We start from the raw sequence: 15,297 nt of genomic DNA, 5'->3' as shown, positions 1-15,297 counted from the left end.
CTATCCCCTTTTCTATAAGAAATAAAGTTCTTGCTATAGGACTTACAAATTTTAATTTACTTGCTGATAAAATCATTATTATAATAATCTAGACTATGTGTTATGTACAAAAAACTGTCAGAACTTTGAGTATTAAAACCAAAAGTTGAGCTATATGGTGTTTTTCGAACTTTACGATGAAATCTTTATTATAAAAATCTAAACTATTTATACAAAAAGTAACGGATATAACTTAACTAATTCAATTATTCTACAGCTGGTTTATGATTTCGTTCTAATATTACAAAACAAGTAAATTTGTTAATAAAAACTTTCATAGCAAAATTAATAAACTTCAGAAAAATGTGTGAACATAAAAGTGAAGTAAGGCTTTGAGGCAGTTGATTCTTAAGGGCGCTGACTCTGAGTGTCAAAATCGGCAGGGCACGAGTGCAATTCCTGGTACTTGCAGTCTCAAAAAATAATTATTTACGAATAATTAAATACAAGAATTATTTTCAAGACCACTGATGATGGGTATTAGACAATACTCGAAACAGCTGTATGGTTAGCTAAAAATTCAATTAATTAAAATAATAGAAAAAGAATAATAGAAAATAATAAAAAAATAATTTTTGTTGTTGTAGTTCACTACCTTTCGAAAAAAACGTCTTTATGATATAACATATTTGAGATCTTTTTTAAACTATTCATATAAAAAGTTACCAATACCAGATATTCAAATATACAATTTTATCTTAATAATTATTTAATTAAGCTACAAAATGTATTCCATAATATAAAATCTATTCGATTAAAACTATGAAAAAATATTGCTACCAAATTAACATGACGACAAATGCAAAAATGCAGTCTGAAATCCAATTGAGATGTTGCAGTTTAAGATGCAAATGCCTCAGCATTACCAAATGCAGTTTACAGGTGGACACGAAGCGTTTGTTCAATTCGAGCACGAATGCAGCACAGCAGCGAAAATTTGCTAGCATTCGGAGTATGTCTAGGCTAAGAAATTAGAGCAGGCAAAATGTAAGCCACATAACCGCAATCTGCATACGTACAAACAAAAGCAAACTGTAAGATACATTTATGAATGCAAATAGAGATACACGTATGTGAAGACATGAATAGAGGGAAATACGAAAACAGAAATCTATTTAGCAACCGCTTCACGTAATACTCGTACATAATTAAAAGAAAAAACTTTTTCGAGAAAATTAAGGCAGAGTGAAAAATGCGCAAACTCATGCGTGCATTAAATGTGCACAGTGCACTCTAAGTAAATACTGTAGTTTTTCCTAAGTAAATAAGGGAAAATTATTTAATTTCATGCTATTTACATAATATGACAGTTTAGCCGCAAGTTTCTTGGCGGCAGTTACAATGTTGATTGCGTTGATTCGTAAAGATTTTCCACAACCTAATCGTGTCGATAGTGAGAGTACAGATAAAAAGATACAATTTGCGGGTGGCAGTAATTGCAGTTGCTGTACACCAAACATTGTGCAATTGTAATCAACATGTTGTTTTCTATTTTCTGTTTGTTGTTTATTTGTATATTTGTATATTTGTTGTTTTTTTTGCCTATCAAGGTAAACAGTAAACTAAGTGTGGTGGTGAAGTACCACATACAAAAGATTAAGACCACACTTTAGATACAATTTTCTATATGTAATATGTAAGAGCTATTGCTGGTTGAAGCGATATTGAAACTAAACACAGCAATGCCTCATATAATTCCCACAATTTATGCTAAGTCATTAATATAAATAAATGCAGCATTTATTGTATAAATATTATTATAAATATTTTGCAATGCCAATTTTTTATGCTGACTAGTGCAAGCAAGCCAAGAGTATGCTGTAATAATTTAACCTTTTAATTTGTAGTAAATAAGATAAACTGCTCTAAATAAGAGAAAAATTACAAAAAGTAGTTTAATATTTTAAATTCATTTTCATATTGAAATGTTGAAGGTTGGCAATGATTTAATTGTGACTAAATTCAAATAACGAACAAATCCACTGTGATGTTTCCACAACAAAATTGAGTTGCAGTCACAAATGTCATGTTTCTGATTTGTTGATTGTTTTGTATTAGAATTATGTATTAAGCATTGTCATTATTTCACTTTAATCAACTCTAAAGCAATAAAATAATTTGTCTTACTAAGTCTTTGGGGTGTGATTCTCATATTAAGGCTACATATCAAGACTTCAGAGTTTTTGTTTTTTGCCACGAAAGCCTGTATTATATTAGTGACAAGTTAACACTTTTAATTTGAAAATAAGTTCTCCATTACTTAGGCACTTGGCATGAAAATTTATTCTAACATTTAATGTATCTTGTATCTGGTATCTCGTATGAGTACTGCATACTCATGTGAAATTTAAAACTCAAGAACTTTAAAGCGTTTATCACGCGTTACAAAATACCAAATGAATAAATAAATTTATGGCAATTAAAATTTATGTTTAGATATTGACCCAATGACAGGAATACAAACAAGAGTGTTGAATTATATTTACATACATAAGTTTAATTTTTTTATATTATATTATTATTTTTTTCTTTTAATTTTAATTACATTTATTTCGTAAAGTATTCGATTGCCTCCAGTTGTAGTTTTTCTAGTTAATTGATTGCATAAACATATATAAACACTAAGTAAATGGAAGTGAAACTTTAACGGGGCATATGTGTTTTGGATTTACTCAATAGAGATAACACTATAATTAAAGTTCATATATGTAATCAACGTCAATTTAATTGAACTCTTGGCACCTTAGGTAAATTGATCTCTTTGCAATTAAATATTTACGTATTAAGCAATTAGAAAAAAAAACCGAATTTAAATGCTACATTCAACTGCAGTAAGTAGTATTCTAGAACCACAAGAAAACTTTTTTATCTTCAAACGATTTATGTTGCTTAAACAATATTCTAACTCATAAAGAATACCGTTGAAGCATTTAGAATTTAAAGCAATTCGACATTGATATATTTAATGGAATAATGTTTGGTTTGGTGGCGACAGAGCTTCATCTTCTACCTCAGTAGCGCATTGAAGTCATTTCGTTAACTAACACCTGGATTTAAGACTTAAAAAAAATTTTTTTTTTGTTAAATCCATTTGTTCAAAAATTGAGTATTCTCTTCAACCAAAAATACAAGAGCTGTAAGGAAGAAGACGAAAAATAAACAACTGTATAATTAAATTTTCTATAAAAACTACCTATTCGAAAATTAGATATCCTCTTCAACCAAAAATACAGAAGCAAAAAGGAAGAAAAAAAAGAGAAACAACTATAGGTACACTTGGATTTTCTGTAAAATCCAGCATTTTCATTAACCAAAAAGAAACATACTTCCTTTTCAAATCCCTGTCAGATTGAAATAAGCTCGTTTAACAATTTCGTAGGATCTTTCAAAAACTACGTTCTTCTTCAAAGGAATATACAAGAGCTGTAAGGCAGAAAATAAACAATTGAAAACTTTCTTTTAAAATGTTTGCCGCATTCCATTATCAAAATCTATTAACTAAGAAGTCTAGTGAACATCCCAAGCATAGATCTTCGCAAAATAAACTTCTTTATAAGCTGCTTTCTTTATAAGATTGCTTTAAACATTTGGTGTTCTTTTTAACCAAACATACAGGAACCATAGGGAAGAAAAAGAAACGGACTGTGTAATAATAAAATGTGCACCAATCATTTTTCCCATCCTGCTGTTCAATAACATTCCAGTACTAACATAACATTATCACATGGACAATTTCGTCAATCTTATAGAGGTTCCATCCAATGATCACTAACGTAGTTGTACGTTGGAGGAAAAAAAAAACAATATATTGTTCATCTTTTCAGTCACCGCCTGGCACTCGCAAAAATACAATTCTAAATCACTGAACATTGTGTGGTATGGCAATAAGTGGGTAGAAATAACCAATTCTATATAGCTTTTTCCTATACTGTTTCAGTTAAGTTATAGGATTGTACTATCTGATTATAATATAATATATTACTCCCTTCACTTTTTATAGAACCAAATACATAAGTGATAACAAATGAACTGTACAGACATTGGGTGATGATATTAAATTTAGTATCATATGTAAAAATTTTTTAGTGGGCATATCCAAAAATCGGGTATGGGGTATCTAAAACAATTTTTGTAATTTGAAATTACTTTTTATAAAAATTCACGAGTAAAGAAAAAAGGTTATTTAAATGAAATAATGAAAGAAACTTTTCGCTTAATGTGTATGGTTATATTATTTACTATAAAAAAAGTTATTGCATTAGAAGTCTGATTTTGTAACTGATGCATTAAGTATTACCTGCTCATTCACAAACATTCCGTCGCCATCAGTCAATGATATTTAGAGTAGTCAACAAACCAATAAGAAAGTTTGGATTATAAACTAGTACTTTAAACACACCATTCCATATACTCGTTTCCTATGCCAATGTATCTTTATATGATATATAATCAAGAAAACTGACGATAATCAATGTTCACTGCCGATAAATCAATAAGAATGGCTTAGGTTGATTTCGGTAGACATCTGATGCAACTATCAAAACTTCCAGTCAGAGATATCTATTGTCCATTTTAATGCCCTCAAAACTTAATCATTTTAATATAATCTTAAAAATTATTTTGAATATAAATCAAAGTTGATATATGTTTATGAGATGGTAAAATAAATATTAAACTGAATAGATGAATTCTAAAAACTATATTTTGTAGTTATATTCATTTTAGTGCCACAATAATTAATTATAAATTTTTGTAAAATCAATAATAGTATTTAAACGACTGAAGTAAATATATGTAAAACTAATATTAGTATCTTGAAAACCATTCTTTTTTTTAGTTAGATAATTATACAAACTGTACGATTACTTTAAGCACAAAATTTTTTTTATACCAAAAATATAAAAAAAAATAAAAAAATTAAAACAGCTTTGCAATGTATATAACATAATATACCTGGAAATAGTAAACACACATTAAGCATATCGTAAAATATATTATTTTATTGCGATAATTTACTTACGGCGAAGTCTGGCCAGCTGCTTAAGTAAAGACCATTAATCTTTTTTAAAAGCAATTGTTTGTGCCTATACTTATGCATATTGCATTTCAAATTATTGAAAAAAAACACTAAAAAACTAAATTTTATAAAATAAAAGGTAGCTAAAGTTAACTAAGCTTTAATGTAATATTTATTAAAACAAAGGCACTTGATATAATACTTGTATGTACCACAATGATAGTAAATTTGTAGCTGAAAACTACAGTCAGGAAACTAATTTGTAAAAATATTCGTAAATGGAAATTTTGTCACTATTGAAATGGTAAATTTTTAAACAAATTAGTTAAACGCTTTTGAATATCTCAAACTCTATTTTTTCATGCAAAGCAAAAAAAAATTTCTTTATATTGAACAAAAGACTTAAGCAACAAACGTGAAACCTAAATTGTTATTGGGTACCATATTTAATATTGTCTCTCGTTTAAATCACCCTCTGAGTTATAATTAATTATAAATTTATATTTTAAGTAATGCCAAGAGTTGAATATTGAAATTGATTAATTTGAGAAATAATATAGATTATTATATATTAATTTTTACTCTATACTTTATGTGTGTTATGAGTAGGAATAACATAACCAACGTGAGGCTTGTCATAAAATGCCGGTAAAAAAACTTAAAGGCTCTACAGATAATTGCAATGATATATATATGCATAGAGATCTACAAATTCACAAAACTAGATCATAAACCTACCATTAAGCCAATATAGATGTGCTTAAAAGCACAATACTCTATATAAACCAAAACGCAGTATATTCTTATAACAGCAAGAAAATATAAACTCTAACATACAATCATCCCTCCTATAACGCTCTAGATTGTTTGCGCGTTATAGGAACACACGTTATAGGAGTATTCCCTTATACTCCGTCTACACACGTGTAAGGGTACGCGAAGAAACTGTACAAATCCCCTGCGTCATATGGGAAAATGCACGTGTTATATGGGGGATTCACCACTATTGGAAGTATGAATGCCAATTTTATAAATGTGCTACTACTTTTCAATTTCATATATTACATGATAATATAATCTCTTTTATTAATAAATATCAAATGATTTTTTTTGTCCATCAGAAGCAATAAGGTACGACATAGGCATTAGTTAATATTGGGAGAGAAAGGTCACTATCGTGTTTATGTAGTATTAATACCTACCTATATTGAAATGAAACAATTGTCAAATATATTTATCTTATTAAATCTGGGCACTTTAAAATTTGGAACGGGATAGTTGACCTTAGCGCAGGCCTTACACATAGTATGCGACATGGTTAGCGAACGAATAAGAGATCCTCTCCGAACTTATGCCAAAGTGGTTCCGGATGAGAGACAATGCTGAAGAAGAAGAGGAGTAATTGTTTTAGTTCGTATACTACATAGTAGGATTCGGACATTCAATTCCTGTTCGGCGACAGTCAGTTTAGCGGTTTATAAGTCGTTTCACCTCTTCACTTTAAAAATATATATATTAGGTTGTTTGGAAAGTAATTTCGTTTTTTCCCGACAGAGGATGTACATTAAGACTGATAAAGTTTTCTGGAAATTCTCATTTAAAATTCGCGCGCTGTATATTTTTCGATATTTTAAGTTTATGTAGTTTGGCAGCACTGTCCTTAATTACTATGCCAAAAATGAGCTCGATCTGTCAGACAGTTCGTTTACGGCAGCTGTTGAAACCAGTTCACCTCAGTAGTGCGTTGCGAAATGTCTTCGACGGTCGTACGACCGTCCTGGAAGGCTTTGTACCACTCATAAACTTGAGTTTTCGATAAAACTGATTCCCCATAAGCCTTTTGTAGCATTCGCAACGATTCTGCACACGAAATTTCGTTCGAAACACAAAATTTGATGCAAACTCTTTGTTCAATATTTTTTTCCATTGTTTTTTTCGCAACGCCCTACTGAGGTGAACTGGTTTCAACAGCTGCCGTAAACGAACTGTCTGACAGATCGCGCTCATTTTTGGCATAGTAATTAAGGACAGTGCTGCCAAACTACATAAACTTAAAATATCGAAAAATATACAGCGCGCGAATTTTAAATGAGAATTTCCGAAAACTTTTCGGTCTTAATGTAATTGTATTTTTTTACACCCAACTTCACACTTAAGCCGTATAATTTTTATATGCTTTTACAGCTCATATAGCAGGGCTTGTGTGTAAAAAATTCCAATTAATTCTACGCAGTAGATTTTGGTTGATGCCCTTTTAAATATGGAGAGCGATAAGCAACATTTTCGACATATCTTACTGTTTTACTACAGAAAGGATAAAAATGCCAAAAATGGAGAAGGTGTGTTGACAGTACGCCAGTGCATCCATATTCTCCAGACCTGGCACCATTGGATTATTATTTGTTCAGGTCACTCCAAATGTTTTAGACAGTAAAACCTTCACCTCAAATGAGGAAGTCAAAAACCACCTCGATCACTTTTTTGCCTTTTTTGAATTATGTTACTACCAGAAAGATAGCAAAAGGTGTTGGACCAGAACGGTCAATATAAAATTTATTGAAGTATTTGTTTATTATACGAAAACTGTCTTTCGTTTCCACAAAAAAGAAAAAGGAACTTACTTTCCGAACAACCTAATATATAGATGTATAGATATATTTATGTAGTAATACTAGTAAAAATTGTTTTTTATTATCTCATACAATTTATATTTAATAAATAAAAATTGCTTGTTAGTTGATTGTAAACTAGTTGCAGTATTATATTAACAATAAAAATAAACAAAAAAAAATAAATAAATCTCATAATAATAATAATAATAAACTAACCTTATTAGTATAATTGAAGTACATAATTTATATTTATTAAATTCTTATACAACAAATACTAAAACTGTCTTATATGCAACTTCCCATTAGTAGTTACTCCTAGTTAGAGTGTGGAATATTAAAATAATAAGTATCTCATACTAGAATAATTTATAATAATAATTTCTTTTCGAATTTCAATTTCTTTTGAGATAAAGATATTCATGGAAATAGACTCATTTTATCTTATGCTTCTCATTTTCATTAATATTACAATAATAAATTTTAATTATTATTATTATTAAGTAATTGATGTAGCAATAATTAATTAATTATTAATTAATATGTATATTGAAAATAAGGATCGTGCCATGACTTATACTAATATGATTTGGTAATATTTGAAAGTATTTTACTACCACAAACTTTCTATTATATAGTTCCAAGTTTCATGAATCTTATTAAGAACAAAATCATTTAAAATTTTAGGCTCTCATGTAATTATATCACAAAGTATGACTTTTTATTATAGGTACATATGGTATCTATATGACTTCTCGTGTTGAAGTTTTAACTCATAATCTTGATTTAATTGTATAACCTTTTAATAATTATAAACAATACAACACGCAAAATAAATTTGCATTATACTTTGCATAATTTGCATATATATCATTTTTGTTAATACAATATAGTATCTGTGGTTATATTGTATATGGTATAATAAGAATAGAGAGAGGCAAGCGTTGAAATACATTAATTATATTAAATAATTTTATAAGTGCATTGCGTGTAATATTATGATAATTATTTAAAAAAAACTGATGTGAATTAATCTATTTCACAATAGTAACTAGCTTTTTCTAATGCCTACAATAATAATTTTAACCAAAATTAAAACTCACAGTATGAACAAAATATGAACACAATGCAAAAGTGTAATCTTATTAAAGTAGAAAAATGAGATTAATCTCAACAAAGTTATAATTTTCTGTGAATTTCGTTATTGGCAGGTTAACAAACCAAAATTTTGACAGATAAGAATTATACAACCATAAAAGAAGCACATAACTTTTACATAAACTAAGTAGTATTATAAGTTTTATTGTAAACCGCTAAAATCAAAACTGCAACCCAATTCCGGCTATACCAACCCACGCAGCTAACGATTTTTGTTTTTTTTTTTTTGCAAATTAAAGATTTATTGTATTTCAGTATCTTGTTTTCTCTTTGCAGCTCCAAACTATTTTACAACATCGCTGCGTTCGCAGTTCAGAGCATTTAACTACTTCAGAAGTCCGTACACACATCGATTTAGTTTATATTGAAATTGCATGCAACGAGTCAGACGTCTATAGTCCCGATAAGAGTAACTTCATAGCTGAGGATGCAGTAGTTAGGTTGTAATAAATTGTTTTAAAATTAATTGTTTAATTAAAATGCCTTGTAAATATTTACTTTTATTTTTATATCTAAGAAGAGATGTAAGGAACACAAATTAAACATTGAGTTGTTTTAATGTAGAAGAGTTTAAATTATATTTAAATCATCGAAATATTTAATAATAAAAGCTAACTTTATTTAAGTAAAAATATATAATAAAATAAGTATAAATTATTTATTTTATTTGTTTTAATTAATGTGTAAAATAAATGAAGTTTTTATTATCAAGATTAAGATTAACACTAAAAACATAAAAAAATAAAAAATAATATAATTATAATTATATATGATAATAAAAAATAAAATAAAATTATTCCTTGAAATAAAAGAACATTAATGAATATATTAATGAATAAAGAGTATTAATTAATGATCGAATGAAGAACGAACTAAACTTCAATGACAGAAACAAAGATCTACTTCAGTGGCGGAGCTGGACCAACTCTGGACGTCGACGACATTAGAATTGCGAGGTCCCCTTTATAACCCAGTTGTAAAAGTAAATAAGTTACATTCACTAATATGACAAAGCATGATTGAAAGTTTTATTGCTAATCAGTTTAAAATAAACACAAATTAAAATAAACGAATTTTTCTACTTTTAGCTTCACTCAATTTTTTTTAAAATTATATCCTAATTTGCTGCAGCTGTTATTTTTGCTTCAGTTTATAGAATTTCGAATGGAGATAGTCTCTCTTGGATCATCATATTTTTCTGGTACGTCTTAATCAATTTTAAATTTGAGAAGCTTTTTTCCGTCGAAGCTATACTGACTAGAACTGTGAACATGAATCTGGTTACTATATAAACATTCGGAAATATTTCGAATATGGTTAATGCCATCATCAAATCAAATTGTTCAAAATATTTATTAAGTGCTTATGTTAGAATCCACAGTCGGTAACTTATTGCGAGGCCCCTGTGGGTGCGAGGCCATCGCCGACATCGCTGACGCCTAGCGACGCCAATATTTTCAGTTTATAGTAGACAAAGTAGATTGTACTTTGTCTACTATAAACTGAAAATATTGAATGGAATTCTAAAAAACAAGAGACAAAGTTTACGACTAGTAGTCATATATCGAGTACAACTGGTAAATTAAATGAAAACTGCTGGAATATCATAGCATGTATTCAAGGCATAGAACTTAAATAAATTGAGTCTTTAGAATTTCATTTAGGCGTTATGTTTTTCGAGAAATAAAAGAACTAACAAATTTTACTTTAAAGAGCATAGATCAATCACCAGATGATGGTGTAGGACACAATATGTTAGAAGGAGGCATCACAAAATATCTTACTACAGCATGGAGTAGTACTGTGTATTCTATTCAAATTCCAAAACAATATAATAGACGAGTATTCCGGGTTCTTACAATGGCATGATACAGATAATAATTTCTAAAAGAAAAAGAATGTTCGTTTTGCTTAATATTTTATCAGGGATACTAGAAATACATACCATTCAGTTGTTCATATTCAGATTTTAAGATTTCAAAAAAATTTACGAATTCTCTAAAAGAGAATATTAATATTAAATAAATATTAAAATAAATAAAAATTCTTCATTAAGGTTTGAATACATCATTCTAATGTTTTTAATGGAATATATTATAGTACTGGTAGTACTAGAACCTATTGAGAAAATTTTAGATGATTTCTCGGTAACCATAGCTCTTAAATAAATTGAGTCTTTAGAATTTCATTTAGGCGTTATGTTTTTCGAGAAATAAAAGAACTAACAAATTTTACTTTAAAGAGCATAGATCAATCACCAGATGATGGTGTAGGACACAATATGTTAGAAGGAGGCATCACAAAATATCTTACTACAGCATGGAGTAGTACTGTGTATTCTATTCAAATTCCAAAACAATATAATAGACGAGTATTCCGGGTTCTTACAATGGCATGATACAGATAATAATTTCTAAAAGAAAAAGAATGTTCGTTTTGCTTAATATTTTATCAGGGATACTAGAAATACATACCATTCAGTTGTTCATATTCAGATTTTAAGATTTCAAAAAAATTTACGAATTCTCTAAAAGAGAATATTAATATTAAATAAATATTAAAATAAATAAAAATTCTTCATTAAGGTTTGAATACATCATTCTAATGTTTTTAATGGAATATATTATAGTACTGGTAGTACTAGAACCTATTGAGAAAATTTTAGATGATTTCTCGGTAACCATAGCTCAGCGGCAACTTGACAGCTGTTTATTTTTAATCCTACGATTTTGTGTCTGTGTAAACACAAAGTCCGGCAATGATAGCATGATTTTATAAATTATATATATTATCTGTCGAAAATGATCATTTTGCATTGAAACCAACAACAATTGGCAACTAAAATTACAAACAAAACTCTCGTATGAATCCAGCATTAGATTTCTGAAAATTTTCTAGCAGAACAAAGTCAAAACAATACACTTCATGTAGTTTGTGGAACTGTTATGTTGGAACTACATATCTTCCATATCCATATCATTAATAGATATGCTTTAATAGATTTAAATCATTATTTTAAACCTAAAAAGGTCGGTGATCATGAGGTTTTCGTTATGCGTCGTTTACGTAAGGCCATTCACAAAAATAGGCCAGATTTATGGAAGAAAAACTCATGGATTTCACACCACGATAACGCACCGGCTCACACAGTGTTGGTTGTGTCGCAGTTTTTGGACAAAAACTCCACCAATATCATCAACCAAGCACCGTACTCTCCAGATATGGCCCCGTGTGACTTTTTCCTCTTCCCCCGACTTAAATTGCCATTGCGAAAAACGCGTTTTTAGACCATAGAGGCCATAAAAGAGAATTCGCTGCATGAACTAAAGGTCATACCTTCGGCGGCCTATAAAACTTGTATGGAAAATTGGATCAAGCGTTGGCATGCATGTATTGCCGCAGGAGGAGAGTAATTTGAAGGCGATAATAAAGAAAATTATTAAAAATAAAAATTTTGCGTGTTTTTTTAACTTCTTGTTGTTTTTTGATCAAATGGTATAAGGTATAAAATGGTATAATGTGTAAAATAAATCATGATATGATGTATACCTACACATATATGACAATACCTAATATCAAACTCAGTTTTATTATTAATTGGCACTGCTTTCATCATAGTATCAAAAAAAAAAAAATTAAATCGTTTTCACAAGTTGATTTTAGCAATAAAAATTCCTTTATAAACCCTTATCGCGATGATGAATCAGTTTTGCAAGCCAGAACAATAGCATTAAAAACCTAAACAAATTGCAGCTGCAACTGCACTTGATGCAAATTCATAATAAAGTTGATTTTACTTCGAAAATAAGTGAAGTTTACGCAAAAAGCTATCCAAAGTCGTTGCCAAAAGACCAGATATATTTGCAGTTTTCGGCGGTGGCAATCAAAATAGTAATAAAAATGAAACCGAAGTAAGAAAAATGTTTCATATAATGTTTTTTATGTCATTTATTTACATTTTTTTCTCTATTTCAGCAATGAGAATAGTTTAAAAAAATAAAATAAAAATTTATATAAAAGAATTGAAGATAAACTACACAAATTCCAACACTTTTGGCATTGGCAACATGCTTCAGCAGACAGTAAAACAAACAAATAATATAGTTAGACAGACAAACGGACAGACATTATCTGCAAAAAGCCATATCCAATGGAAAAGCATCGGCAAACGTCATGTCTGTAAGAATTTGCTACGTTTATGTTAAAAATGTTGTAAATTGCAGATTCAAAGACACGCATGTGCAACTGAAATTTTTGCTTTTGATTTCATAAATATGCTGCTCCCTACATTCGGTCCAGAGAGAATTAAAAATATTTGATTGAGTTTAAGTTTGAAAATCTTTTTTTAAATCTGTGATAATAGATTAATGGCGTTTTCGATTGGTAAATCTGGATTCAATTACTCTAAATCTTTCAAATTTAATTGCCCAATAGAACTTTTCTAAAATAATCTAGAATGTTTGTAGTTCTGTTAGCACATAAACTAATTGAATCATAATTCACATAATATGAATTATTATCATAATATTAACTTCTTACTCTATATACTTGTACACTATACTCACAACAAAATCTTCAACTTTGGTTTTTTCCATTTTCCAAATGGTATCAAATTTAAAACTATATCTTCATCTGAATATTCATCGTCAGATGACAAAGCATTTGCAGCCAAATGTGGTATTATTTTAATTTTATTCCTTTTTTTAAAACGACCACCAAATATATAAACAAACAAATTAGCCACATGTGGAAAATAATCACAGTTTTTCTTATCTGTCAAATCATATAAAACAGCTGTTAATTTCAGGGTAATCGTGCTACTATGATAAAATATCTGGGAGGTTATAAATTAATCTATACATTTTGCCCCAGATTTATCAATAGAAAATAAAAATTGCACTAAAAGTGAATCTGAATTGAAAAAAAAAAACTCCAGAGTTACCAATCGAAAGGTGGTGACTACCCAGGTTTAATAACACACAGAAGAAACTTATTTCATATGGAATTACTGTTTTCAGAGCAGATTAAGACCTTTTCTCTAGATTTAGTTCTTAGATATGTTTACAAAGATTTAAAAGGCTTTCTGTAGTCAATAGTGAAATTGGTACAATTGGACTCTTCTGGCCGCAGTATCGGCTGTTGGACGATTTCACGTCAATAATTTTAGTAATAGTAATAATCAATTGAAAATGCCATAAATGCCAATCTATATAAGTTTAAAAATGAGATGGCTAATGATTTATACAGCCGGACGCGATCTAAATAACTTCAAACGACGAAGTGAAATACGTGTTATTCATACCAGAATGCGTGTTATTAAATGAGAAATGCCACAACGCGTTCTGGATAGTATCTAATATAATCATGCATATGGACCAATTAATTTTTTACAGTATGTATTCTAGCGAAACTGCATAAATGAAGGAGATGATATCTTGCCATTTTCAATATTGTTGGAGATATAGTGTATTAAAGAAAACTCTATCAGAAAAATTCCAAAAACCCTTGATATATCAAAAATGACTCATCTAAATAATTCACATACCACTATTTAGTACAACGACCTAATGTAGAGTAACAAAACATTTTTTATTGAATGAATACTTATTTTTTTTTAGTACTTTAAAGTAATTTTTTTAAATTTTTTCTTGTTTTTACTGCATTTTGTGCATTTTTGCATCGCTTGAAAATTTGCATATCCAGCGGCATTCAGAGCCTATGAAAGCAATTACTGCAAAACTTACGATGTGAACTCTTGTAACTTCAGGTTTAAAAACTTAAAAATAAGAGATTTTGCTGGTATGCACGCTAATTATTTTAAATATTTATGAGCATTCAAAAAAAGTTCATTGCTAATTTCACAATAATTAAACCAAAAAAATATATTAATGTTCATTGAAGTAAAACGTGGAAAAATATTCAAATATTAGTAAAATTATATATTTGAAGAGGAACTAGAGGGAATCTCTAACAATGCTTACTTAAGGAATTAAGCTATGCAATCTGCATAAAAAGTAGCCAGAATTTATAATCAAAAAACCGCCCGTAACAGATTTCATCAAAAAATTTTTTTCTATAAGTTTCTAGCACAGTACTGTGTTATCTTGGGAGATAACACTTAGTACTTAGTGAAAAAATATATCTAGAATAGAGCCCACAAATTATTCAAAAAAATCGATAAGTCCATCTCAGGACGCACAGGAAGATATGTTGACCTATGGTCCATCATCAGTTAAAAGATAAATAAACGATAATAATTCTAGTATAGTTAAAGCTTAGTGTGGGGCAGGGATAAGCCCTCCAGCCATAAAAAAGGTGAAAGTGCGCAATAGTACTAACTCAAACCTCAACAACAACAACAATATAGAGAGGGTTTAAGTGGATAGATTCTTTTGCCTGTATAGAATTCTGTAGAATTTATATTCATAAGAATAAAAAGAACATTTAATGGAACATGGTTATTCCATTTAAAAA

The sequence above is a fragment of the Teleopsis dalmanni genome, chromosome 2 (genome assembly GCF_002237135.1).
Source record: "Teleopsis dalmanni isolate 2A chromosome 2, ASM223713v2, whole genome shotgun sequence".
Classification (NCBI taxonomy): Eukaryota; Metazoa; Arthropoda; class Insecta; order Diptera; family Diopsidae; genus Teleopsis; species Teleopsis dalmanni.
This window is presented reverse-complemented; position numbering follows the sequence as displayed.